The following is a 25,976-nucleotide window of genomic DNA, read 5'->3' on the forward strand; positions in this document are numbered from 1 at the left end:
CCCAAAAAGCACACTTCCCCAACCCAATCCAATGCCATCCATGCCCTAAATGAAGTCTAAATTCAACAGACCACACAGAAAACACGTGATTAATAAAGCTGTGGCTACCTGCTCTGATCCTAGTGGATGAAATCAGGCCTGTTGGCAGACAAGGCCAGGCAAGCTTGCAGGCCTAGGCTTCAAAATGGCCACCAGCCACATGGCCAGGCCCAACAACATCAGAAAGGCCACCCCAAAAAAACACACTTCCCCAACTCAATCCAATGCCATCCATGCCCTAAATGAAGTCTAAATTCAACAGACCACACAGAAAACACGTGATTAATAAAGCTGTGGATACCTGCTCTGATCCTAGTGGATGAAAGCAGGCCTGTTGGCAGACATGGCCAGGCAAGCTTGCAGGCCTAGGCTTCAAAATGGCCACCAGCCACATGGCCCGCCCAACAACATCAGAAAGGCCACCCCCAAAAAGCACACTTCCCCAACTCAATCCAATGCCATCCATGCCCTAAATGAAGTCTAAATTCAACAGACCACAAAGAAAACACTTGATTAATAAAGCTGTGGCTACCTGCTCTGATCCTAGTGGATGAAAGCAGGCCTGTTGGCAGACAAGGCCAGGCAAGCTTGCAGGCCTAGGCTTCAAAATGGCCACCAGCCACATGGCCAGGCCCAACAACATCAGAAAGGCCACCCCCAAAAAGCACACTTCCCCAACTCAATCCAATGCCATCCATGCCCTAAATGAAGTCTAAATTCAACAGACCACACAGAAAACACTTGATTAATAAAGCTGTGGCTACCTGCTCTGATCCTAGTGGATGAAAGCAGGCCTGTTGGCAGACAAGGCCAGGCAAGCTTAAATGCCTAGGCTTCAAAATGGCCACCAGCCACATGGCCAGGCCCAACAACATCAGAAAGGCCACCTGTGAGAAGTTGGCCTGGTATATGATGCTCACTAGTTAAAGTGATCACCTTGTACCATGCCAAGCAACCCTTATGGTGTGGTTGTAAGTCAACCTTTTCGGACTAGCTGCCCTAGTGGTAGCGTAGGCTAAGCAGTCTTTGAGGCTAAACTCGTGAAGCGTGTTAAGCCAGCTGTTTTACCAAATGCAACCCCCTTTTATACCAATGAAAGGACACCACACAGATATATATTCAAAATATATATGTATTTATTTCTCAAAGTAACCCCTAGTCTCTTTATGAGCACAGGAGCACAAATCGTCAAACAAGATTATCACAGAATACACAGAAGTTGCACGTTATATGGATAGGCCCTGGTGGCCACTCAAACCATATACTAAAATAGTGGTATAAGTACCACGAACAGAAAAGGGAAAAGGCCTAGGGCCTCTAGAATCGCTGGGCCTACAAGGAGCTAACGTCAGTTAGTGACCAGGAGGTCCACGGGTGGCGTGTGCAGAGCAAATAGTCACACGCGTGCTCCCATAGGTTTCAATGGGTGCGTAAAAAGTACAAAGTTACTGCAAAGAGGATCTTCCGGATGGACTAGGAACTCAAGATTTGGAACACAGGCACTAGAGATGTAATACTACATTTGGGCACAGGTGTGCCAGCTTTACCTCACCCACAGGAAGCGGGTGCATAGGCCTCGAAGTGCGTCGGGTTTCTTCTATCTGTTCCGTGGAGCTTGAAGACAAAGATGCTGCAGGCGGTCGGTCCGGGAGAGATGCAGTGGATCCAAGAGTGGATCGGAGATGTTGAAGACCTGTAAGCAGAGGGGACAGTGTTCACAGTCACTAGCCAGTGACCAGCGTGGCACCAGGTGGGTACCAGGCGATGTCGGGTGCAAACAGGTGATGAGGGGTAGCTTGTCTCCGCAGCCACGTGGTCCCTGGAGGTCGACGACATCCAGGAGTCGGCTCACGAGCTGTCCCACGCAGGCTCTCGCTGTCGGCGGTGTCGGCGACTTGATCGAAGCAAACAAGCCGTGGCAAAAGCAATTGTAGGAGGATTCGGAAATCAGCTGTTGGTTCTGACCAGCAAGGTCAGAGGGATTGCTCCTTTGGAGGGGAGCAAGGGCCAGTCTGGAGCAACCAGACCAGCGGTGTTTGTTGTAGATTTCGTCGCCAAGATGGCCACTAGCCAGCGGGCCAGCAACCGGTTAGGCGCGTTGAGTGGCAAAATGCAGAAGGGCCCCACGCAGATCGTGGAGATGCTGGAGGGCTCACCTTTGGTGCAGATGCTGCTCGAGGGTTGGGCTTCTCAGGACCCAAAGCACAACTTGGAGGGAGCCTCGGTTGTTGCACTGGTCAGCTTGTCGTAGTCGTTCCAAGATGGCTGGCTCCACGTGTCTCGGTGCCTCCACGGGTCTCTTCTTCTCAGGGACTGTGGATCGGGCGGTGAGAGGTCTGGAGGTCCAGGTCTTGTCAGTCTCAGGGCTCGGGCTCCGGCGGGAGGCGGCGGCAAAGCAGACGTTGATTCGCTGGATGGTGCTTGCGTTAGCAAGGTGGTCACTCCCTGACCACAGGGGAGATTTTCTTCAGTCTTCTGTGCAGCAGAATGTCGAAGTTCCCGTCTTCTTCTTAGTTTCAAGTTGATTCCAGGATGTCTGAAGTCTTAGGACACAGCTCCTACCTTTAAGCGGATTCTAGGGGCCGGACTACCTGCTAGGTCCCTCCCTAAGGGTGGGACCAGGAAGGGGGGTGGTTACACCCCCAATCCTTTGTCCAGCTCGCCCCAGGCCCGGGACTGGTGTGCCCCAGGACCGGTTTGAACTGGCATATGCACCGAGGCTCCTTGTGAGCCACAGGCATGTCTGGTTTCTTTCAAGCCCTACCTGACCAATACACAAAATCCTGTCTGGGGTGGTGCACGCACCTCCCCTGGCAGGAAACCCTTTGTCCACACCTCCCAAGCTGGAAGGACTCCCAGCAGCAGGAGGGCAGACTTGTGTCTGTGGTGGCAGCATCCATTTTGTGGAGCTGAGGCTATGTCTGATTTTACCCGGGTTTCAGGTACTGTACATGTCGTGTCCCTCTAGAAGGGTGGAATGCTAACCCCGTCGCCAGAATTGGCGAGGGGTTAGTATTCCAATTCGTATGACACCTTACTCGACATGTTTTGATAAAGCCAAACCAAAGATAGCATTTAACCGCGAGGTTCATAATGCACTTAAGAGTATATGGTATGACGATATCTGGAAACAGTAGAAGGAAGTTGTTCCGACCACTGCAGACAGGCTCAGCTCATGCCAGAGCACCATCTCACATGGAACCAAGCACTCTGCCTTCAGGATTGTTAAGGCCTGCCATAGGAGTGACTTATAGGTTACCAGGTGTCCCATTTAAGGTTAGGTATAGGTATACTACACCTAAGTAAGAGGTGATTACACCAACTTACCCCAGCTGAGTGATCAGCCAGTTGTGTCAGATTGTTAGGCCAAGCCTGGGGTGGCATAATACATGCTGCAGCCCTTGGCAGGCCTTGGGTACACCAATGCCCTGGGTACCTAGTGTACACTGGTACAGGGGCTGACAGGGTGATCCACTTCCAATTGGTTATGCACCTAGGGTGCATAGTTTTAATTTAGTAGAGAGAACAGCAGGCTGGGGGTCTGATTGGCAGGCCCACAGCCTCAATATGTCAAAAACCAGTGAAGCAAAAAGCAAAAATTTGGGGTGACCATAGGATAGCAGACCCTACTCTCCTACACAACCCCCCCCAAACGCTGGGACATTAAACTAGCCTTGACCAGTCTCGTCTTCATGTCCTAAGTGGAAGTACCTGGAGAGACCATCTGCATTCCCATGGTCAGTACCTGGCCGGTGCTCCACTGTAAAGTCCATCCCCTGTAGGGAAATGGACCACCTAAGCAGTTTGGGGTTTTCACCCTTCATCTGATTTAGCCACAAGAGGGGCTTATGGTCGGTCTGAATCTTGAAGTGAGTGCCAAACAAGTATGGCCTCAGCTTCTTCAGGGCCCACACCACAGCAAAGGCCTCCCTCTCAATAGCTGACCAATTCTTCTCTCTGGGGGTCAACCTTCTGCTAATAAAAGCAATGGGTTGGTCTTGACCATCTACATTAAGTTGTGACAGCACAGCTCCCACACCCAACTCAGAAGCATCTGTTTGGACAATAAACTCTTTGGAGTAGTCAGGACTTTTCAGGATAGGTGCAGAGCACATGGCCTCCTTCAGGTCATCAAATGCCTTTTGACAGCTTACTGTCCACTGAACCTTTTTGGGCATCTTCTTGGATGTCAGATCATTAAGAGGAGTCACAATGGACCCATAGTTCTTAACAAACTTCCTGTAATACCCAGTCAAGCCCAAGAAAGCTCGAACTTGAGTCTGGGTGGTTGGAGGGGACCAGTCCTTGATGGATTGTATCTTACTCTCCAGTGGTTGAACTTGGCCTCCACCTACAAGGTGGCCCAAATATACAACCTTACTCTGCCCTATCTGGCACTTAGTAGCCTTGATAGTGAGGCCTGCCCTCTGCAGGGCCTCAAGAGCCTTCTTCAGGTGGATCAGGTGATCCTCCCAGGTGGAGCTAAAGACAGCAATGTCATCAAGATATGCTGCACAAAAGTCATCCAACCCAGTAAGGACTTGGTTCACCAGCCTTTGGAAGGTGGCAGGTGCATTCTTCAGACCAAAGGGCATCACCACAAACTGATAATGCCCACCTGGGGTTGAGAATGCTGTTTTGGCCTTAGACTCCTCAGCTAATCTGATTTGCCAATAGCCAGCTGTTAAGTCAAATGTGCTCAAAAACTTGGCAGAAGCTAGTTTGTCTATGAGCTCATCTGCCCTTGGAATAGGGTGTGCATCTGTCCTGGTGACAGCATTGAGTCCTCTGTAATCCACACAGAACCTCATCTCTCTCTTGCCATCTTTGGTGTGAGGTTTGGGGACCAGAACCACTGGGCTAGCCCAGGGGCTCTCTGAGGGTTCAATGACACCTAATTCCAGCATTTTATGTACCTCAGCCTTTATACAGTCCCTGACGTGGTCAGGTTGTCTGTAAAGCTTGTTCTTTACAGGCAGACTGTCACCAGTGTCCACAACATGGGTACACCAGTCAGTTTGACTAGGTATCAAGGAAAACATATGTGAAAATGATTGTAGAACCTGTCTACATTCAGTCTGCTGATGGGCAGTGAGGTTGCCTCCAAGGGTCACTCCTTCAACTGAGCCATCTTCAGGGTTCTGAGACAACAGGTCTGGGAGAGGGTCACTCTCTTCCTCCTGTCCCTCATCTGTAGCCATGAGCAAGCCCATGTCTGCCCTGTCAACATATGCTTTAAGCCTGTTAACATGGAGTACCCTGTGGGGACTCCTGGGAGTTCCTAGGTCCACCAAGTAGGTGACCTCTCCCTTCTTTTCCAGGATTGTATGGGGTCCAGACCATTTGTCTTGGAGTGCTGCTGGGGCCACTGGCTCCAACACCCATACCTTCTGTCCTGGCTGATACTCAACCAAGACAGCCTTTTGGTCATGCCAAGCTTTCTGTAAGGCATGGCTTGCCTCAAGGTTTTTGGATGCCTTCTCCATATACTCAGCCATCCTGGAGCGGAGACCAAGTACATAGTCCACTATGTCTAGCTTAGGCTTTTTGAGAGGTAACTCCCATCCTTCCTTCACCAAACACAGTGGGCCTCTCACAGGGTGCCCAAACAACAATTCAAAGGGGCTGTAGCCAACTCCTTTTTGTGGGACCTCTCTGCAAGCAAACAGAAGGCAGGGTAGAAGGATGTCCCATCTTCGCCTGAGCTTTTCAGGTAATCCTTTGATCATACCCTTTAGGGTCTTGTTGAATCTCTCAACAAGCCCATTGCATTGTGGGTGATAAGGGGTGGTGAACTTGTAGTTGACACCACATTCCTTCCACATAGCTGTCAAGTATCCTGACATAAAGTTGGTACCTCTGTCAGATACTACCTCCTTAGGAAACCCCACTCTGGAGAATACTCCCAGCAGGGCCCTGGCCACAACAGGTGCTGAAGTGGTCCTAAGGGGAATTGCCTCTGGATACCTGGTGGCATGATCCACTACCACCAGTATAAATCTGTGCCCAGATGCAGTGGGAGGATCCATGGGACCCACTATGTCTATTCCCACTCTTTCAAAGGGGACCCCCACCACAGGTAGTGGTATTAGGGGGGCCTTTGTTGTGCCACCTGATTTGCCACTGGCTTGGCAGGTGACACAGGAGCGACAAAACTCCTTTGTATCTTCATTCATATGAGGCCAGTGAAAGTGAGGGACAAGCCTGTCCCAGGTCTTGTTCTGGCCTAAGTGTCCTGCTAAAGGAATGTCATGGGCCAAGGTAAGAAGGAAGCCCCTAAATTGCAGAGGTATGACCAACCTCCTGGTTGCACCAGGCTTGGGGTCTCTAGCCTCTGAATAAAGGAGCCCTTCATCCCAATACACTTTATGGGTACCTTGAGCATTCCCAGCAGCCTCAGCAGCAGCCAGCTGTCTGAGGGGTTCAAGAGAGGGACAGGATAACTGAGCCTGCCTCAAGTCAGCCCTTGAAGGTCCCCCTGTCCCCAGAAACTCAACCTGATCAGGTTCAAGCTCTTCAGGGACAGTTCCTTCAGGGTCCTCTAGATCAGCTTCCTGGGAAGGCTGATCATCACTCTGAGGCAGGGGGGAAGGCACAGCCTTGACCCTCCTGTTCTTCTTCTTGGTAGGTGCTTGGTCCATTGTTCCAGGATCCAAGACCTGAGGTTCAGTGAGGCACTTTTTGGCCTGTGACCTGGTCACAGCAAGGACATGTGATGATATACCTAACATCTCTGCATGAGTCCTGTACTCCACTTCTGACCATAGAGAACTCTCTAGGTCATTGCCCAACAAACATTCTACTGGGAGGTCTGCACTAACCACAACCCTTTTGAGGCCAGTTACCCCTCCCCATGAGAAGTTAACAACTGCCACACTATGTGAAGTAGTGGCATTGCTGGCATTGGTCACCAGGTAGTTCTCACCTGGTATGTACTGTCCAGGGTCCACAAAGCCTGGTGTCACCATAGTGACACTGGCACATGTGTCCCTGTAGGCTTGAGCCACTTTGTCATTAATTAAAGGAGTCTGTCTGTACTTGCCCAGGTTACTGGGGCTCACAGTCAGGGACAAATCAATGTCCCCATCACAGATCAAGACTGCCTGTGTAAGGGTTCTGTCTAAGTCAGAATCTCCTTCAGTTCCCATAGTGATTCCCACTACACCCTTTGTCTGGGGACCAACACTGCTAACAGTAGTACTGGGAGCAGGTGCCTTAGGGGCAACAGTGTTGGGGGCTCCACCCTTTTTGCAATCACTAGTCCAGTGAGTTGTATTTTTACAATGATTGCACCAGGGTTTCTTCTGACCTTCTTTCTTCTTCTTGGACTGTTGGGACCCACCCTCCTTAGCAGTAGTTTGGGGCCCTGTTGAAGACTTCTGGTCTTTAGGTTTCTGATCTCCACCCTTTTGGTCTGTTTTCTTCTGATCACCCCCTTGGCCCTGGTTCTGGTTCTTTTGCTTAACCCTGGTTCTGACCCATTTGTCTGCCTTCTTTCCCAATTCTTGGGGAGAGGTCAGATCAGAGTCAACCAAGTGTTGATGCAGTTGCTGGTTTTGACAGTTATTTAAAATCTGTTCTCTCATCATCAAATTATACAATCCTGTAAAATCAGATACCTTACTTCCCAGCAACCAACCCTCCAAAGCCTTAGTGGCACATTCAACATATTCAGACCAGTCCTGAGTCTGTGTCTTTTGGGTGTCTCTAAACATTAACCTGTACTGTTCAGTGGTTAAGCCTAACCCATCTACCAGAACACTCTTCAGGACTCTGTAGTTTCTGACATCCTCTTCTCTAACAGTGAGGAGTCTGTCTCTGCCTCTTCCTTCAAAGGAGAGCCAGAGGATTGCTGCCCACTGGTCTTCAGGAACCTGCTGTACTTTGCAGGCTCTCTCAAGAGCAGTTATCCACTTGTGGATGTCATCCCCACTTTTGTAGGGGGGCACAACCTTAGACAGGTTCCTATTGTCAAAGACCCTATCTTTGTCCTTAGGGACAATGCTGCCACCAGTGGGTATAGACCCACTCTCTCTAGGTTGCCTAGCCTTGTTCAGTTTTTCTTCCATCAGGGCTACTTCTAGCTCCTGCTTCCTGATCCTCAGCTGGGCTTCCTGCATTCTGGCCTCATGTTCCCTCCTCTGAGGGGTGGTCATCCTTTTCCTGGAGTGACCTTGAGAGCCTCTAGAGCCATGAGAAGCATTGGAGTCACCTGAGTGATTCCTTTGCCTCCCAAGCCCTGTGTTAAGTCCACTGGGGAGATCCAATGGGGTGAACCCATTGTCAGTCCCCAATAGCCTTAGTTTAGCTGGGCCAAGTATAATACTTGGCACTGGGCTAGTTCTCCCTTCATCATCACTACTTTCTGTATCCTCACCACTTTCCTCCCCTGTAGTATGGTTCTCATCTAAGGGATGGCTATTGGAACTGGGTACCTCTGTAGTATCTTCAGAAGGGGGGCCTCCTGTTCCTGACCCTAAGGGGGCTAACTGGGAAGCTTTCTTGAGTGCTCTCTGATTCTCATCATTCTGTAAGAGCTCTCTGAGCTCAGCAGAGTTTGGGTTCTTGGGCTGTTTAAGGCCTCTAAGAGTTGCCAAATGCCTGAGCTCATTCTGATTAAGGGTAGCAAAGCTGGATGGTGCCCTCTGGGGGTCACTCTCAACAGAGATGGGTACAGTGGACCCCTCTGCCCCGGCCATTGCTCTTAAGTGTGGGTGGATGTGTTGCAATCTACCTACACTTGTGTTTACCTACTAAACCTATCTAGTAGTTGTAGTCAGGGTGTGCTACTCCCTTTGCTCTACAACAACTAAGTTCAGTAGAACTTATGTATATCTAATCTTGTTTTATATGTACCTACAGGTACCTATGTGATCTTTCAATTGGTAACCAAGAGATTACAATGGTAAAACACAGCAAGCTCAAATCCAACCGCTGCTCACCAATGTGAGAAGTTGGCCTGGTATATGATGCTCACTAGTTAAAGTGATCACCTTGTACCATGCCAAGCAACCCTTATGGTGTGGTTGTAAGTCAACCTTTTCGGACTAGCTGCCCTAGTGGTAGCGTAGGCTAAGCAGTCTTTGAGGCTAAACTCGTGAAGCGTGTTAAGCCAGCTGTTTTACCAAATGCAACCCCCTTTTATACCAATGAAAGGACACCACACAGATATATATTCAAAATATATATGTATTTATTTCTCAAAGTAACCCCTAGTCTCTTTATGAGCACAGGAGCACAAATCGTCAAACAAGATTATCACAGAATACACAGAAGTTGCACGTTATATGGATAGGCCCTGGTGGCCACTCAAACCATATACTAAAATAGTGGTATAAGTACCACGAACAGAAAAGGGAAAAGGCCTAGGGCCTCTAGAATCGCTGGGCCTACAAGGAGCTAACGTCAGTTAGTGACCAGGAGGTCCACGGGTGGCGTGTGCAGAGCAAATAGTCACACGCGTGCTCCCATAGGTTTCAATGGGTGCGTAAAAAGTACAAAGTTACTGCAAAGAGGATCTTCCGGATGGACTAGGAACTCAAGATTTGGAACACAGGCACTAGAGATGTAATACTACACTTGGGCACAGGTGTGCCAGCTTTACCTCACCCACAGGAAGCGGGTGCATAGGCCTCGAAGTGCGTCGGGTTTCTTCTATCTGTTCCGTGGAGCTTGAAGACAAAGATGCTGCAGGCGGTCGGTCCGGGAGAGATGCAGTGGATCGAAGAGTGGATCGGAGATGTTGAAGACCTGTAAGCAGAGGGGACAGTGTTCACAGTCACTAGCCAGTGACCAGCGTGGCACCAGGTGGGTACCAGGCGATGTCGGGTGCAAACAGGTGATGAGGGGTAGCTTGTCTCCGCAGCCACGTGGTCCCTGGAGGTCGACGACGTCCAGGAGTCAGCTCACGAGCTGTCCCACGCAGGCTCTCGCTGTCGGCGGTGTCGGCGACTTGATCGAAGCAAACAAGCCTTGGCAAAAGCAATTGTAGGAGGATTCGGAAATCAGCTGTTGGTTCTGACCAGCAAGGTCAGAGGGATTGCTCCTTTGGAGGGGAGCAAGGGCCAGTCTGGAGCAACCAGACCAGCAGTGTTTGTTGTAGATTTCGTCGCCAAGATGGCCACTAGCCAGCGGGCCAGCAACCGGTTAGGCGCATCGAGTGGCAAAATGCAGAAGGGCCCCACGCAGATCGTGGAGATGCTGGAGGGCTCACCTTTGGTGCAGATGCTGCTCGAGGGTTGGGCTTCTCAGGACCCAAAGCACAACTTGGAGGGAGCCTCGGTTGTTGCACTGGTCAGCTTGTCGTAGTCGTTCCAAGATGGCTGGCTCCACGTGTCTCGGTGCCTCCACGGGTCTCTTCTTCTCAGGGACTGTGGATCGGGCGGTGAGAGGTCTGGAGGTCCAGGTCTTGTCAGTCTCAGGGCTCGGGCTCCGGCGGGAGGCGGCGGCAAAGCAGATGTTGATTCGCTGGATGGTGCTTGCGTTAGCAAGGTGGTCACTCCCTGACCACAGGGGAGATTTTCTTCAGTCTTCTGTGCAGCAGAATGTCGAAGTTCCCGTCTTCTTCTTAGTTTCAAGTTGATTCCAGGATGTCTGAAGTCTTAGGACACAGCTCCTACCTTTAAGCGGATTCTAGGGGCCGGACTACCTGCTAGGTCCCTCCCTAAGGGTGGGACCAGGAAGGGGGGTGGTTACACCCCCAATCCTTTGTCCAGCTCGCCCCAGGCCCGGGACTGGTGTGCCCCAGGACCGGTTTGAACTGGCATATGCACCGAGGCTCCTTGTGAGCCACAGGCATGTCTGGTTTCTTTCAAGCCCTACCTGACCAATACACAAAATCCTGTCTGGGGTGGTGCACGCACCTCCCCTGGCAGGAAACCCTTTGTCCACACCTCCCAAGCTGGAAGGACTCCCAGCAGCAGGAGGGCAGACTTGTGTCTGTGGTGGCAGCATCCATTTTGTGGAGCTGAGGCTATGTCTGATTTTACCCGGGTTTCAGGTACTGTACATGTCGTGTCCCTCTAGAAGGGTGGAATGCTAACCCCGTCGCCAGAATTGGCGAGGGGTTAGTATTCCAATTCGTATGACACCTTACTCGACATGTTTTGATAAAGCCAAACCAAAGATAGCATTTAACCGCGAGGTTCATAATGCACTTAAGAGTATATGGTATGACGATATCTGGAAACAGTAGAAGGAAGTTGTTCCGACCACTGCAGACAGGCTCAGCTCATGCCAGAGCACCATCTCACATGGAACCAAGCACTCTGCCTTCAGGATTGTTAAGGCCTGCCATAGGAGTGACTTATAGGTTACCAGGTGTCCCATTTAAGGTTAGGTATAGGTATACTACACCTAAGTAAGAGGTGATTACACCAACTTACCCCAGCTGAGTGATCAGCCAGTTGTGTCAGATTGTTAGGCCAAGCCTGGGGTGGCATAATACATGCTGCAGCCCTTGGCAGGCCTTGGGTACACCAATGCCCTGGGTACCTAGTGTACACTGGTACAGGGGCTGACAGGGTGATCCACTTCCAATTGGTTATGCACCTAGGGTGCATAGTTTTAATTTAGTAGAGAGAACAGCAGGCTGGGGGTCTGATTGGCAGGCCCACAGCCTCAATATGTCAAAAACCAGTGAAGCAAAAAGCAAAAATTTGGGGTGACCATAGGATAGCAGACCCTACTCTCCTACACCACCCCCAAAAAAACACTTCCCACACTCAATCCAATGCCATCCATGCCCTAAATGAAGTCTAAATTCAACATACCACACAGAAAACACTTGATTAATAAAGCTGTGGTTACCTGCTCTGATCCTAGTGGATGAAAGCAGGCCTGTTGGCAGACAAGGCCAGGCAAGCTTGCAGGCCTAGGCTTCAAAATGGCCACCAGCCACAAGGCCAGGCCCATCAACATAAGAAAGGCCACCCCCAAAAAGCACACTTCCCCAACTTAATCCAATGCCCTCCATGCCCTAAATGAAGTCTAAATTCAACAGACCACACAGAAAACACTTGATTAATAAAGCTGTGGCTACCTGCTCTGATCCTAGTGGATGAAAGCAGGCCTGTTGGCAGACAAGGCCAGGCAAGCTTGCAGGCCTATGCTTCAAAATGGCCACCAGCCAAATGGCCAGGCTTAACAACATCAAAAAGGCCACACCCAAAAAACACACTTCCCCAACTCAATCCAATGCCATCCATGCCCTAAATGAAGTCTAAATTCAACAAACCAAACAGAAAACACTTGATTAATAAAGATGTGGCTACCTGCTCTGATCCTAGTGGATGAAAGCAGGCCTGTTGGCAGACAAGGCCAGGCAAGCTTGCAGGCCTAGGCTTCAAAATGGCCACCAGCCACATGGCCAGGCCCAACAACATCAGAAAGGCCACCCCCAAAAAAACACTTCCCACACTCAATCCAATGCCATCCATACCCTAAATGAAGTCTAAATTCAACAGACCACACAGAAAACACTTGATTAATAAAGCTGTGGCTACCTGCTCTGATCCTAGTGGATGAAAGCAGGCCTGTTGGCAGACAAGGCCAGGCAAGCTTGCAGGCCTAGGCTTCAAAATGGCCACCAGCCACATGGCCAGGCCCATCAACATCAGAAAGGCCACCCCCAAAAAGCACACTTCCCCAACTTAATACAATGCCCTCCATGCCCTAAATGAAGTCCAAAATCAACAGACCACACAGAAAACACTTGATTAATAAAGATGTGGCTACCTGCTCTGATCCAAGTGGATGAAAGCAGGCCTGTTGGCAGACAAGGCCAGGCAAGCTTGCAGGCCTAGGCTTCAAAATGGCCACCAGCCACATGGCAAGGCCCAACAACATCAGAAAGGCCACCCCCAAAAAAACACTTCCCACACTCAATCCAATGCCATCCATGCCCTAAATGAAGTCTAAATTCAACAGACCACACAGAAAACACTTGATTAATAAAGCTGTGGTTACCTGCTCTGATCCTAGTGGATGAAAGCAGGCCTGTTGGCAGACAAGGCCAGGCAAGCTTGCAGGCCTAGGCTTCAAAATGGCCACCAGCCACAAGGCCAGGCCCATCAACATAAGAAAGGCCACCCCCAAAAAGCACACTTCCCCAACTTAATCCAATGCCCTCCATGCCCTAAATGAAGTCTAAATTCAACAGACCACACAGAAAACACTTGATTAATAAAGCTGTGGCTACCTGCTCTGATCCTAGTGGATGAAAGCAGGCCTGTTGGCAGACAAGGCCATGCAAGCTTGCAGGCCTATGCTTCAAAATGGCCACCAGCCAAATGGCCAGGCTTAACAACATCAAAAAGGCCACCCCCAAAAAACACACTTCCCCAACTCAATCCAATGCCATCCATGCCCTAAATGAAGTCTAAATTCAACAAACCACACAGGAAACACTTGATTAATAAAGATGTGGCTACCTGCTCTGATCCTAGTAGATGAAAGCAGGCCTGTTGGCAGACAAGGCCAGGCAAGCTTGCAGGCCTAGGCTTCAAAATGGCCACCAGCCACATGGCCAGGCCCAACAACATCAGAAAGGCCACCCCCAAAAAAACACTTCCCACACTCAATCCAATGCCATCCATACCCTAAATGAAGTCTAAATTCAACAGACCACACAGAAAACACTTGATTAATAAAGCTGTGGCTACCTGCTCTGATCCTAGTGTATGAAAGCAGGCCTGTTGGCAGACAAGGCCAGGCAAGCTTGCAGGCCTAGGCTTCAAAATGTCCACCAGCCACATGGCCAGGCCCAACAACATCAGAAAGGCCACCCCCAAAAAGCACACTTCCCCAACTCAATCCAATGCCATCCATGCCCTAAATGAAGTCTAAATTCAACAGACCACACAGAAAACACTTGATTAATAAAGCTGTGGCTACCTGCTCTGATCCTAGTTGATGAAAGCAGGGCTGTTGGCAGGCAAGGCCAGGCAAGCTTTCAGGCCTAGGCTTCAAAATGGCCACCAGCCACATGGCCAGGCCCAACAACATCAGAAAGGCCACCCCAAAAAACTCACTTCCCCAACTCAATCCAATGCCATCCATGCCCTAAATGAAGTCTAAATTCAACAGACCACGCAGAAAACACTTGATTAATAAAGCTTTGGCTACCTGCTCTGATCCTAGTGGATGAAAGCAGGGCTGTTGGCAGACAAGGCCAGGCAAGCTTGCAGGCCTAGGCTTCAAAATGGCCACCAGCCACATGGCCAGGCCCAACAACATCAGAAAGGCCACCCCAAAAAAACACACTTCCCCAACTCAATCCAATGCCATCCATGCCCTAAATGAAGTCTAAATTCAACAGACCACACAGAAAACACTTGATTCATAAAGCTGTGGCTACCTGTTCTGATCCTAGTAGATGGAAGCAGGCCTGTTGGCAGACAAGGCCAGGCAAGCTTGCAGGCCTAGGCTTCAAAATGGCCACCAGCCACATGTCCAGGCCCAACAACATCAGAAAGGTCACCACAATAAAACACACTTCCCCAACTCAATCCAATGCCATCCATGCCCTAAATGAAGTCTAAATTCAACAGACCACACAGAAAACACTTGATTAATAAAGCTGTGGCTACCTGCTCTGATCCTAGTGGATGAAAGCAGGCCTGTTGGCAGACAAGGCCAGGCAAGCTTGCAGGCCTATGCTTCAAAATGGCCACCAGCCACATGGCCAGGCCCAACAACATCAGAAAGGCCACCCCAAAAAGCACACTTCCCCAACTCAATCCAATGCCATCCATACCCTAAATGAAGTCTAAATTCAACAGACCACACAGAAAACACTTGATTAATAAAGCTGTGGCTACCTGCTCTGATCCTAGTGGATGAAAGCAGGCCTGTTGGCAGACAAGGCCAGGCAAGTTTGCAGGCCTAGGCTTCAAAATGGCCACCAGCCAAAGGGCCAGGCCCAACAACATCAGAAAGGCCAACCGCAAAAATCACACTTCTCCAACTCAATCCAATGACATCCATGCCCTAAATGAAGTCTAAATTCAACAGACCACACAGAAAACACTTGATTAATAAAGCTGTGACTACCTGCTCTGATCCTAGCGGATGAAAGAGGCCTGTTGGCAGACAAGGCCAGGCAAGCTTGCAGGCCTAGGCTTCAAAATGGCCACCAGCTACATGGCCAGGCCCAACAACATCAGAAAGGCCACCCCAAAAAAAAAACTTCCCACACTCAATCCAATGCCATCCATGCCCTAAATGAAGTCTAAATTCAACAGACCACACAGAAAACACTTGATTAATAAAGCTGTGGCTACCTGCTCTGATCCTAGTGGATGAAAGCAGGCCTGTTGGCAGACAAGGCCAGGCAAGCTTGCAGGCCTAGGCTTCAAAATGACCACCAGCAACATGGCCAGGCCCATCAACATCAGAAAGGCCACCCCCAAAAAGCACACTTCCCCAACTTAATCCAATGCCCTCCATGCCCTAAATGAAGTCTAAAATCAACAGACCACACGGAAATCACTTGATTAATAAAGCTGTGGCTACCTGCTCTGATCCTAGTGGATGAAAGCAGGCCTGTTGGCAGACAAGGCCAGGCAAGCTTGCAGGCCTAGGCTTCAAAATGGCCACCAGCCACATGGCCAGGCCCAACAACATCAAAAAGGCCAACCCCAAAAAACACACTTCCCCAACTCAATCCAATGCCATCCATGCCCTAAATGAAGTCTAAATTTAACAGACCACACAGAAAAAACTTGATTAATAAAGCTGTGGCTACCTGCTCTGATCCTAGTGGAAGAAAGCAGGCCTGTTGGCAGACAAGGCCAGGCAAGCTTGCAGGCCTAGGCTTCAAAATGGCCACCAGCCACATGGCCAGGCCCAACAACATCAGAAAGGCCACCCCCAAAAAGCACACTTCCCGAACTCAATCCAATGCCATCCATGCCCTAAATGAAGTCTAAATTCAACAGACCACACAGAAAACACTTGATTAATAACGCTGTGGCTACCTGCTCTGACCCTAGTGGATGAAAGCAGGCCTGTTGGCAGACATGGCCAGGCAAGCTTGCAGGCCTAGGCTTCAAAATGGCCACCAGCCACATGGCCCGGCCCAACAACATCAGAAAGGCCACCCCCAAAAAGCACACTTCCCCAACTCAATCCAATGCCATCCATGCCCTAAATGAAGTCTAAATTCAACAGACCACACAGAAAACACTTGATTAATAAAGCTGTGGCTACCTGCTCTGATCCTAGTGGATGAAAGCAGGCCTGTTGGCAGACAAGGCCAGGCAAGCTTGCAGGCCTAGGCTTCAAAATGGCCACCAGCCACATGGCCAGGCCCAACAACATCAGAAAGGCCACCCCCAAAAATCAGACTTCCCCAACTCAATCCAATGCCATCCATGCCCTAAATGAAGTCTAAATTCAACAGACCACACAGAAAACACTTGATTAATAAAGCTGTGGCTACCTGCTCTGATCCTAGTGGATGAAAGCAGGCCTGTTGGCAGACAAGGCCAGGCAAGCTTGCATGCCTAGGCTTCAAAATGGCCACCAGCCACATGGCCAGGCCCAACAACATCAGAAAGGCCACCCCCAAAAAAACACTTCCCACACTCAATCCAATGCCATCCATGCCCTAAATGAAGTCTAAATTCAACAGACCACACAGAAAACACTTGATAAATAAAGCTGTGGTTACCTGCTCTGATCCTAGTGGATGAAAGCAGGCCTGTTGGCAGACAAGGCCAGGCAAGCTTGCAGGCCTAGGCTTTAAAATGGCCACCAGCCACAAGGCCAGGCCCATCAACATAAGAAAGGCCACCCCCAAAAAGCACACTTCCCCAACTTAATCCAATGCCCTCCATGCCCTAAATGAAGTCTAAAATCAACAGACCACACAGAAAACACTTAATTAATAAAGCTGTGGCTACCTGCTCTGATCCTAGTGGATGAAAGCAAGCCTGTTGGCAGACAAGGCCAGGCAAGCTTGCAGGCCTAGGCTTCAAAATGGCCACCAGCCACATGGCCAGGCCCAACAACATCAGAAAGGCCACCCCCAAAAAACACACTTCCCCAACTCAATCCAATGCCATCCATGCCCTAAATGAAGTCTAAATTTAACAGACCACACAGAAAACACTTGATTAATAGAGCTGTGGCTACCTGCTCTGATCCTAGTGGATGAAAGCAGGCCTGTTGGCAGACATGGCCAGGCAAGCTTGCAGGCCTAGGCTTCAAAATGGCCACCAGCCACATGGCCCGGCCCAACAACATCAGAAAGGCCACCCCCAAAAAGCACACTTCCCCAACTCAATCCAATGCCATCCATGCCCTAAATGAAGTCTAAATTCAACAGACGACACAGAAAACACTTGATTAATAAAGCTGTGGCTACCTGCTCTGATCCTAGTTGATGAAAGCAGGGCTGTTGGCAGATAAGGCCAGGCAAGCTTGCAGGCCTAGGCTTAAAAATGGCCACCAGCCACATGGCCAGGCCCAACAACATCAGAAAGGCCACCCCAAAAAACACACTTCCCCAACTCAATCCAATGCCATCCATGCCCTAAATGAAGTCTAAATTCAACAGACCACACAGAAAACACTTGATTAATAAAGCTTTGGCTACCTGCTCTGATCCTAGTGGATGAAAGCAGGGCTGTTGGCAGACAAGGCCAGGCAAGCTTGCAGGCCTAGGCTTCAAAATGGCCACCAGCCACATGGCCAGGCCCAACAACATCAGAAAGGCCACCCCAAAAAAACACACTTCCCCAACTCAATCCAATGCCATCCATGCCCTAAATGAAGTCTAAATTCAACAGACCACACAGAAAACACTTGATTAATAAAGCTGTGGCTACCTGCTCTGATCCTAGTGGATGAAAGCAGGCCTGTTGGCAGACAAGGCCAGGCAAGCTTGCAGGCCTAGGCTTCAAAATGGCCACCAGCCACATGGCCAGGCCCAACAACATCAGAAAGACCATCCCCAAAAAGCACACTTCCCCAACCCAATCCAATGCCATCCATGCCCTAAATGAAGTCTAAATTCAACAGACCACACAGAAAACACGTGATTAATAAAGCTGTGGCTACCTGCTCTGATCCTAGTGGATGAAATCAGGCCTGTTGGCAGACAAGGCCAGGCAAGCTTGCAGGCCTAGGCTTCAAAATGGCCACCAGCCACATGGCCAGGCCCAACAACATCAGAAAGGCCACCCCAAAAAAACACACTTCCCCAACTCAATCCAATGCCATCCATGCCCTAAATGAAGTCTAAATTCAACAGACCACACAGAAAACACGTGATTAATAAAGCTGTGGCTACCTGATCTGATCCTAGTGGATGAAAGCAGGCCTGTTGGCAGACATGGCCAGGCAAGCTTGCAGGCCTAGGCTTCAAAATGGCCACCAGCCACATGGCCCGCCCAACAACATCAGAAAGGCCACCCCCAAAAAGCACACTTCCCCAACTCAATCCAATGCCATCCATGCCCTAAATGAAGTCTAAATTCAACAGACCACAAAGAAAACACTTGATTAATAAAGCTGTGGCTACCTGCTCTGATCCTAGTGGATGAAAGCAGGCCTGTTGGCAGACAAGGCCAGGCAAGCTTGCAGGCCTAGGCTTCAAAATGGCCACCAGCCACATGGCCAGGCCCAACAACATCAGAAAGGCCACCCCCAAAAAGCACACTTCCCCAACTCAATCCAATGCCATCCATGCCCTAAATGAAGTCTAAATTCAACAGACCACACAGAAAACACTTGATTAATAAAGCTGTGGCTACCTGCTCTGATCCTAGTGGATGAAAGCAGGCCTGTTGGCAGACAAGGCCAGGCAAGCTTAAATGCCTAGGCTTCAAAATGGCCACCAGCCACATGGCCAGGCCCAACAACATCAGAAAGGCCACCCCCAAAAAAACACTTCCCACACTCAATCCAATGCCATCCATGCCCTAAATGAAGTCTAAATTCAACATACCACACAGAAAACACTTGATTAATAAAGCTGTGGTTACCTGCTCTGATCCTAGTGGATGAAAGCAGGCCTGTTGGCAGACAAGGCCAGGCAAGCTTGCAGGCCTAGGCTTCAAAATGGCCACCAGCCACAAGGCCAGGCCCATCAACATAAGAAAGGCCACCCCCAAAAAGCACACTTCCCCAACTTAATCCAATGCCCTCCATGCCCTAAATGAAGTCTAAATTCAACAGACCACACGGAAAACACTTGATTAATAAAGCTGTGGCTACCTGCTCTGATCCTAGTGGATGAAAGCAGGCCTGTTGGCAGACAAGGCCAGGCAAGCTTGCAGGCCTATGCTTCAAAATGGCCACCAGCCAAATGGCCAGGCTTAACAACATCAAAAAGGCCACACCCAAAAAACACACTTCCCCAACTCAATCCAATGCCATCCATGCCCTAAATGAAGTCTAAATTCAACAAACCACACAGAAAACACTTGATTAATAAAGATGTGGCTACCTGCTCTGATCCTAGTGGATGAAAGCAGGCCTGTTGGCAGACAAGGCCAGGCAAGCTTGCAGGCCTAGGCTTCAAAATGGCCACCAGCCACATGGCCAGGCCCAACAACATCAGAAAGGCCACCCCCAAAAAAACACTTCCCACACTCAATCCAATGCCATCCATACCCTAAATGAAGTCTAAATTCAACAGACCACACAGAAAACACTTGATTAATAAAGCTGTGGCTACCTGCTCTGATCCTAGTGGATGAAAGCAGGCCTGTTGGCAGACAAGGCCAGGCAAGCTTGCAGGCCTAGGCTTCAAAATGGCCACCAGCCACATGGCCAGGCCCATCAACATCAGAAAGGCCACCCCCAAAAAGCACACTTCCCCAACTTAATACAATGCCCTCCATGCCCTAAATGAAGTCCAAAATCAACCGACCACACAGAAAACACTTGATTAATAAAGATGTGGCTACCTGCTCTGATCCAAGTGGATGAAAGCAGGCCTGTTGGCAGACAAGGCCAGGCAAGCTTGCAGGCCTAGGCTTCAAAATGGCCACCAGCCACATGGCAAGGCCCAACAACATCAGAAAGGCCACCCCCAAAAAAACACTTCCCACACTCAATCCAATGCCATCCATGCCCTAAATGAAGTCTAAATTCAACAGACCACACAGAAAACACTTGATTAATAAAGCTGTGGTTACCTGCTCTGATCCTAGTGGATGAAAGCAGGCCTGTTGGCAGACAAGGCCAGGCAAGCTTGCAGGCCTAGGCTTCAAAATGGCCACCAGCCACAAGGCCAGGCCCATCAACATAAGAAAGGCCACCCCCAAAAAGCACACTTCCCCAACTTAATCCAATGCCCTCCATGCCCTAAATGAAGTCTAAATTCAACAGACCACACAGAAAACACTTGATTAATAAAGCTGTGGCTACCTGCTCTGATCCTAGTGGATGAAAGCAGGCCTGTTGGCAGACAAGGCCATGCAAGCTTGCAGGCCTATGCTTCAAAATGGCCACCAGCCAAATGGCCAGGCTTAACAACATCAAAAAGGCCACCCCCAAAAAACACACTTCCCCAACTCAATCCAATGCCATCCATGCCCTAAATGAAGTCTAAATTCAACAAACCACACAGGAAACACTTGATTAATAAAGATGTGGCTACCTGCTCTGATCCTAGTGGATGAAAGCAGGCCTGTTGGCAGACAAGGCCAGGCAAGCTTGCAGGCCTAGGCTTCAAAATGGCCACCAGCCACATGGCCAGGCCCAACAACATCAGAAAGGCCACCCCCAAAAAAACACTTCCCACACTCAATCCAATGCCATCCATACCCTAAATGAAGTCTAAATTCAACAGACCACACAGAAAACACTTGATTAATAAAGCTGTGGCTACCTGCTCTGATCCTAGTGGATGAAAGCAGGCCTGTTGGCAGACAAGGCCAGGCAAGCTTGCAGGCCTAGGCTTCAAAATGGCCACCAGCCACATGGCCAGGCCCATCAACATCAGAAAGGCCACCCCCAAAAAGCACACTTCCCCAACTTAATACAATGCCCTCCATGCCCTAAATGAAGTCCAAAATCAACAGACCACACAGAAAACACTTGATTAATAAAGATGTGGCTACCTGCTCTGATCCAAGTGGATGAAAGCAGGCCTGTTGGCAGACAAGGCCAGGCAAGCTTGCAGGCCTAGGCTTCAAAATGGCCACCAGCCACATGGCAAGGCCCAACAACATCAGAAAGGCCACCCCCAAAAAAACACACTTCCCCAACTCAATCCAATGCCATCCATGCTCTAAATGAAGTCTAAATTTAACAGACCACACAGAAAACACTTGATTAATAAAGTTGTGGCTACCTGCTCTGATCCTAGTGGATGAAAGCAGGCCTGTTGGCAGACATGGCCAGGCAAGCTTGCAGGCCTAGGCTTCAAAATGGCCACCAGCCACATGGCCCGGCCCAACAACATCAGAAAGGCCACCCCCAAAAAGCACACTTCCCCAACTCAATCCAATGCCATCCATGCCCTAAATGAAGTCTAAATTCAACAGACCACACAGAAAACACTTGATTAATAAAGCTGTGGCTACCTGCTCTGATCCTAGTGGATGAAAGCAGGCCTGTTGGCAGACAAGGCCAGGCAAGCTTGCAGGCCTAGGCTTCAAAATGGCCACCAGCCACATGGCCAGGCCCAACAACATCAGAAAGGCCACCCCCAAAAAGCACACTTCACCAACTCAATCCAATGCCATCCATGCCCTAAATGAAGTCTAAATTCAACAGACCACACAGAAAACACTTGATTAATAAAGCTGTGGCTACCTGCTCTGATCCTAGTGGATGAAAGCAGGCCTGTTGGCAGACAAGGCCATGCAAGCTTGCAGGCCTATGCTTCAAAATGGCCACCAGCCAAATGGCCAGGCTTAACAACATCAAAAGGCCACCCCCAAAAAACACACTTCCCCAACTCAATCCAATGCCATCCATGCCCTAAATGAAGTCTAAATTCAACAAACCACACAGGAAACACTTGATTAATAAAGATGTGGCTACCTGCTCTGATCCTAGTGGATGAAAGCAGGCCTGTTGGCAGACAAGGCCAGGCAAGCTTGCAGGCCTAGGCTTCAAAATGGCCACCAGCCACATGGCCAGGCCCAACAACATCAGAAAGGCCACCCCCAAAAAAACACTTCCCACACTCAATCCAATGCCATCCATACCCTAAATGAAGTCTAAATTCAACAGACTACACAGAAAACACTTGATTAATAAAGCTGTGGCTACCTGCTCTGATCCTAGTGGATGAAAGCAGGCCTGTTGGCAGACAAGGCCAGGCAAGCTTGCAGGCCTAGGCTTCAAAATGGCCACCAGCCACATGGCCAGGCCCATCAACATCAGAAAGGCCACCCCCAAAAAGCACACTTCCCCAACTTAATACAATGCCCTCCATGCCCTAAATGAAGTCCAAAATCAACAGACCACACAGAAAACACTTGATTAATAAAGATGTGGCTACCTGCTCTGATCCAAGTGGATGAAAGCAGGCCTGTTGGCAGACATGGCCAGGCAAGCTTGCAGGCCTAGGCTTCAAAATGGCCACCAGCCACATGGCCCGGCCCAACAACATCAGAAAGGCCACCCCCAAAAAGCACACTTCCCCAACTCAATCCAATGCCATCCATGCCCTAAATGAAGTCTAAATTCAACAGACCGCACAGAAAACACTTGATTAATAAAGCTGTGGCTACCTGCTCTGATCCTAGTGGATGAAAGCAGGCCTGTTGGCAGACAAGGCCAGGCAAGCTTGCAGGCCTAGGCTTCAAAATGGCCACCAGCCACATGGCCAGGCCCAACAACATCAGAAAGGCCACCCCCAAAAAGCACACTTCCCCAACTCAATCCAATGCCATCCATGCCCTAAATGAAGTCTAAATTCAACAGACCACACAGAAAACACTTGATTAATAAAGCTGTGGCTACCTGCTCTGATCCTAGTGGATGAAAGCAGGCCTGTTGGCAGACAAGGCCAGGCAAGCTTGCATGCCTAGGCTTCAAAATGGCCACCAGCCACATGGCCAGGCCCAACAACATCAGAAAGGCCACCTCCAAAAAAACACTTCCCACACTCAATCCAATGCCATCCATGCCCTAAATGAAGTCTAAATTCAACAGACCACACAGAAAACACTTGATTAATAAAGCTGTGGTTACCTGCTCTGATCCTAGTGGATGAAAGCAGGCCTGTTGGCAGACAAGGCCAGGCAAGCTTGCAGGCCTAGGCTTCAAAATGGCCACCAGCCACAAGGCCAGGCCCATCAACATAAGAAAGGCCACCCCCAAAAAGCACACTTCCCCAACTTAATCCAATGCCCTCCATGCCCTAAATGAAGTCTAAAATCAACAGACCCACAGAAAACACTTGATTAATAAAGCTGCGGCTACCTGCTCTGATCCTAGTGGATGAAAGCAAGCCTGTTGGCAGACAAGGCCAGGCAAGCTTGCAGGCCTAGGCTTCAAAATGGCCACCAGCAACATGGCCAGGCCCATCAACATCAGAAAGGCCACCCCCAAAAAAAAACACTTCCCCAACTCAATCCAATGCCATCCATGCCCTAAATGAAGTCTAAAATCAACAAACCACACAGAAAACACTTGATTAATAAAGCTGTGGCTACCTGCTCTGATCCTAGTGTATGAAAGCAGGCCTGTTGGCAGACAAGGCCAGGCAAGATTGCAGGCCTAGGCTTCAAAATGTCCACCAGCCACATGGCCAGGCCCAACAACATCAGAAAGGCCACCCCCAAAAAGCACACTTCCCCAACTCAATCCAATGCCATCCATGCCCTAAATGAAGTCTAAATTCAACAGACCACACAGAAAACACTTGATTAATAAAGCTGTGGCTACCTGCTCTGATCCTAGTTGATGAAAGCAGGGCTGTTGGCAGGCAAGGCCAGGCAAGCTTTCAGGCCTAGGCTTCAAAATGGCCACCAGCCACATGGCCAGGCCCAACAACATCAGAAAGGCCACCCCAAAAAACTCACTTCCCCAACTCAATCCAATGCCATCCATGCCCTAAATGAAGTCTAAATTCAACAGACCACGCAGAAAACACTTGATTAATAAAGCTTTGGCTACCTGCTCTGATCCTAGTGGATGAAAGCAGGGCTGTTGGCAGACAAGGCCAGGCAAGCTTGCAGGCCTAGGCTTCAAAATGGCCACCAGCCACATGGCCAGGCCCAACAACATCAGAAAGGCCACCCCAAAAAAACACACTTCCCCAACTCAATCCAATGCCATCCATGCCCTAAATGAAGTCTAAATTCAACAGACCACACAGAAAACACTTGATTAATAAAGCTGTGGCTACCTGCTCTGATCCTAGTGGATGGAAGCAGGCCTGTTGGCAGACAAGGCCAGGCAAGCTTGCAGGCCTAGGCTTCAAAATGGCCACCAGCCACATTTCCCGGCCCAACAACATCAGAAAGGTCACCACAATAAAACACACTTCCCCAACTCAATCCAATGCCATCCATGCCCTAAATGAAGTCTAAATTCAACAGACCACACAGAAAACACTTGATTAATAAAGCTGTGGCTACCTGCTCTGATCCTAGTGGATGAAAGCAGGCCTGTTGGCAGACAAGGCCAGGCAAGCTTGCAGGCCTATGCTTCAAAATGGCCACCAGCCACATGGCCAGGCCCAACAACATCAGAAAGGCCACCCCAAAAAGCACACTTCCCCAACTCAATCCAATGCCATCCATACCCTAAATGAAGTCTAAATTCAACAGACCACACAGAAAACACTTGATTAATAAAGCTGTGGCTACCTGCTCTGATCCTAGTGGATGAAAGCAGGCCTGTTGGCAGACAAGGCCAGGCAAGTTTGCATGCCTAGGCTTCAAAATGGCCACCAGCCAAAGGGCCAGGCCCAACAACATCAGAAAGGCCAACCGCAAAAATCACACTTCTCCAACTCAATCCAATGACATCCATGCCCTAAATGAAGTCTAAATTCAACAGACCACACAGAAAACACTTGATTAATAAAGCTGTGGCTACCTGCTCTGATCCTAGTTGATGAAAGCAGGGCTGTTGGCAGGCAAGGCCAGGCAAGCTTTCAGGCCTAGGCTTCAAAATGGCCACCAGCCACATGGCCAGGCCCAACAACATCAGAAAGGCCACCCCAAAAAACTCACTTCCCCAACTCAATCCAATGCCATCCATGCCCTAAATGAAGTCTAAATTCAACAGACCACGCAGAAAACACTTGATTAATAAAGCTTTGGCTACCTGCTCTGATCCTAGTGGATGAAAGCAGGGCTGTTGGCAGACAAGGCCAGGCAAGCTTGCAGGCCTAGGCTTCAAAATGGCCACCAGCCACATGGCCAGGCCCAACAACATCAGAAAGGCCACCCCAAAAAAACACACTTCCCCAACTCAATCCAATGCCATCCATGCCCTAAATGAAGTCTAAATTCAACAGACCACACAGAAAACACTTGATTAATAAAGCTGTGGCTACCTGCTCTGATCCTAGTGGATGAAAGCAGGCCTGTTGGCAGACAAGGCCAGGCAAGCTTGCAGGCCTAGGCTTCAAAATGACCACCAGCAACATGGCCAGGCCCATCAACATCAGAAAGGCCACCCCCAAAAAGCACACTTCCCCAACTTAATCCAATGCCCTCCATGCCCTAAATGAAGTCTAAAATCAACAGACCACACGGAAATCACTTGATTAATAAAGCTGTGGCTACCTGCTCTGATCCTAGTGGATGAAAGCAGGCCTGTTGGCAGACAAGGCCAGGCAAGCTTGCAGGCCTAGGCTTCAAAATGGCCACCAGCCACATGGCCAGGCCCAACAACATCAGAAAGGTCACCACAATAAAACACACTTCCCCAACTCAATCCAATGCCATCCGTGCCCTAAATGAAGTCTAAATTCAACAGACCACACAGAAAACACTTGATTAATAAAGCTGTGG

This window comes from Triturus cristatus, chromosome 1_1, assembly GCF_964204655.1.
Source record: "Triturus cristatus chromosome 1_1, aTriCri1.1, whole genome shotgun sequence".
NCBI lineage: Eukaryota > Metazoa > Chordata > Amphibia > Caudata > Salamandridae > Triturus > Triturus cristatus.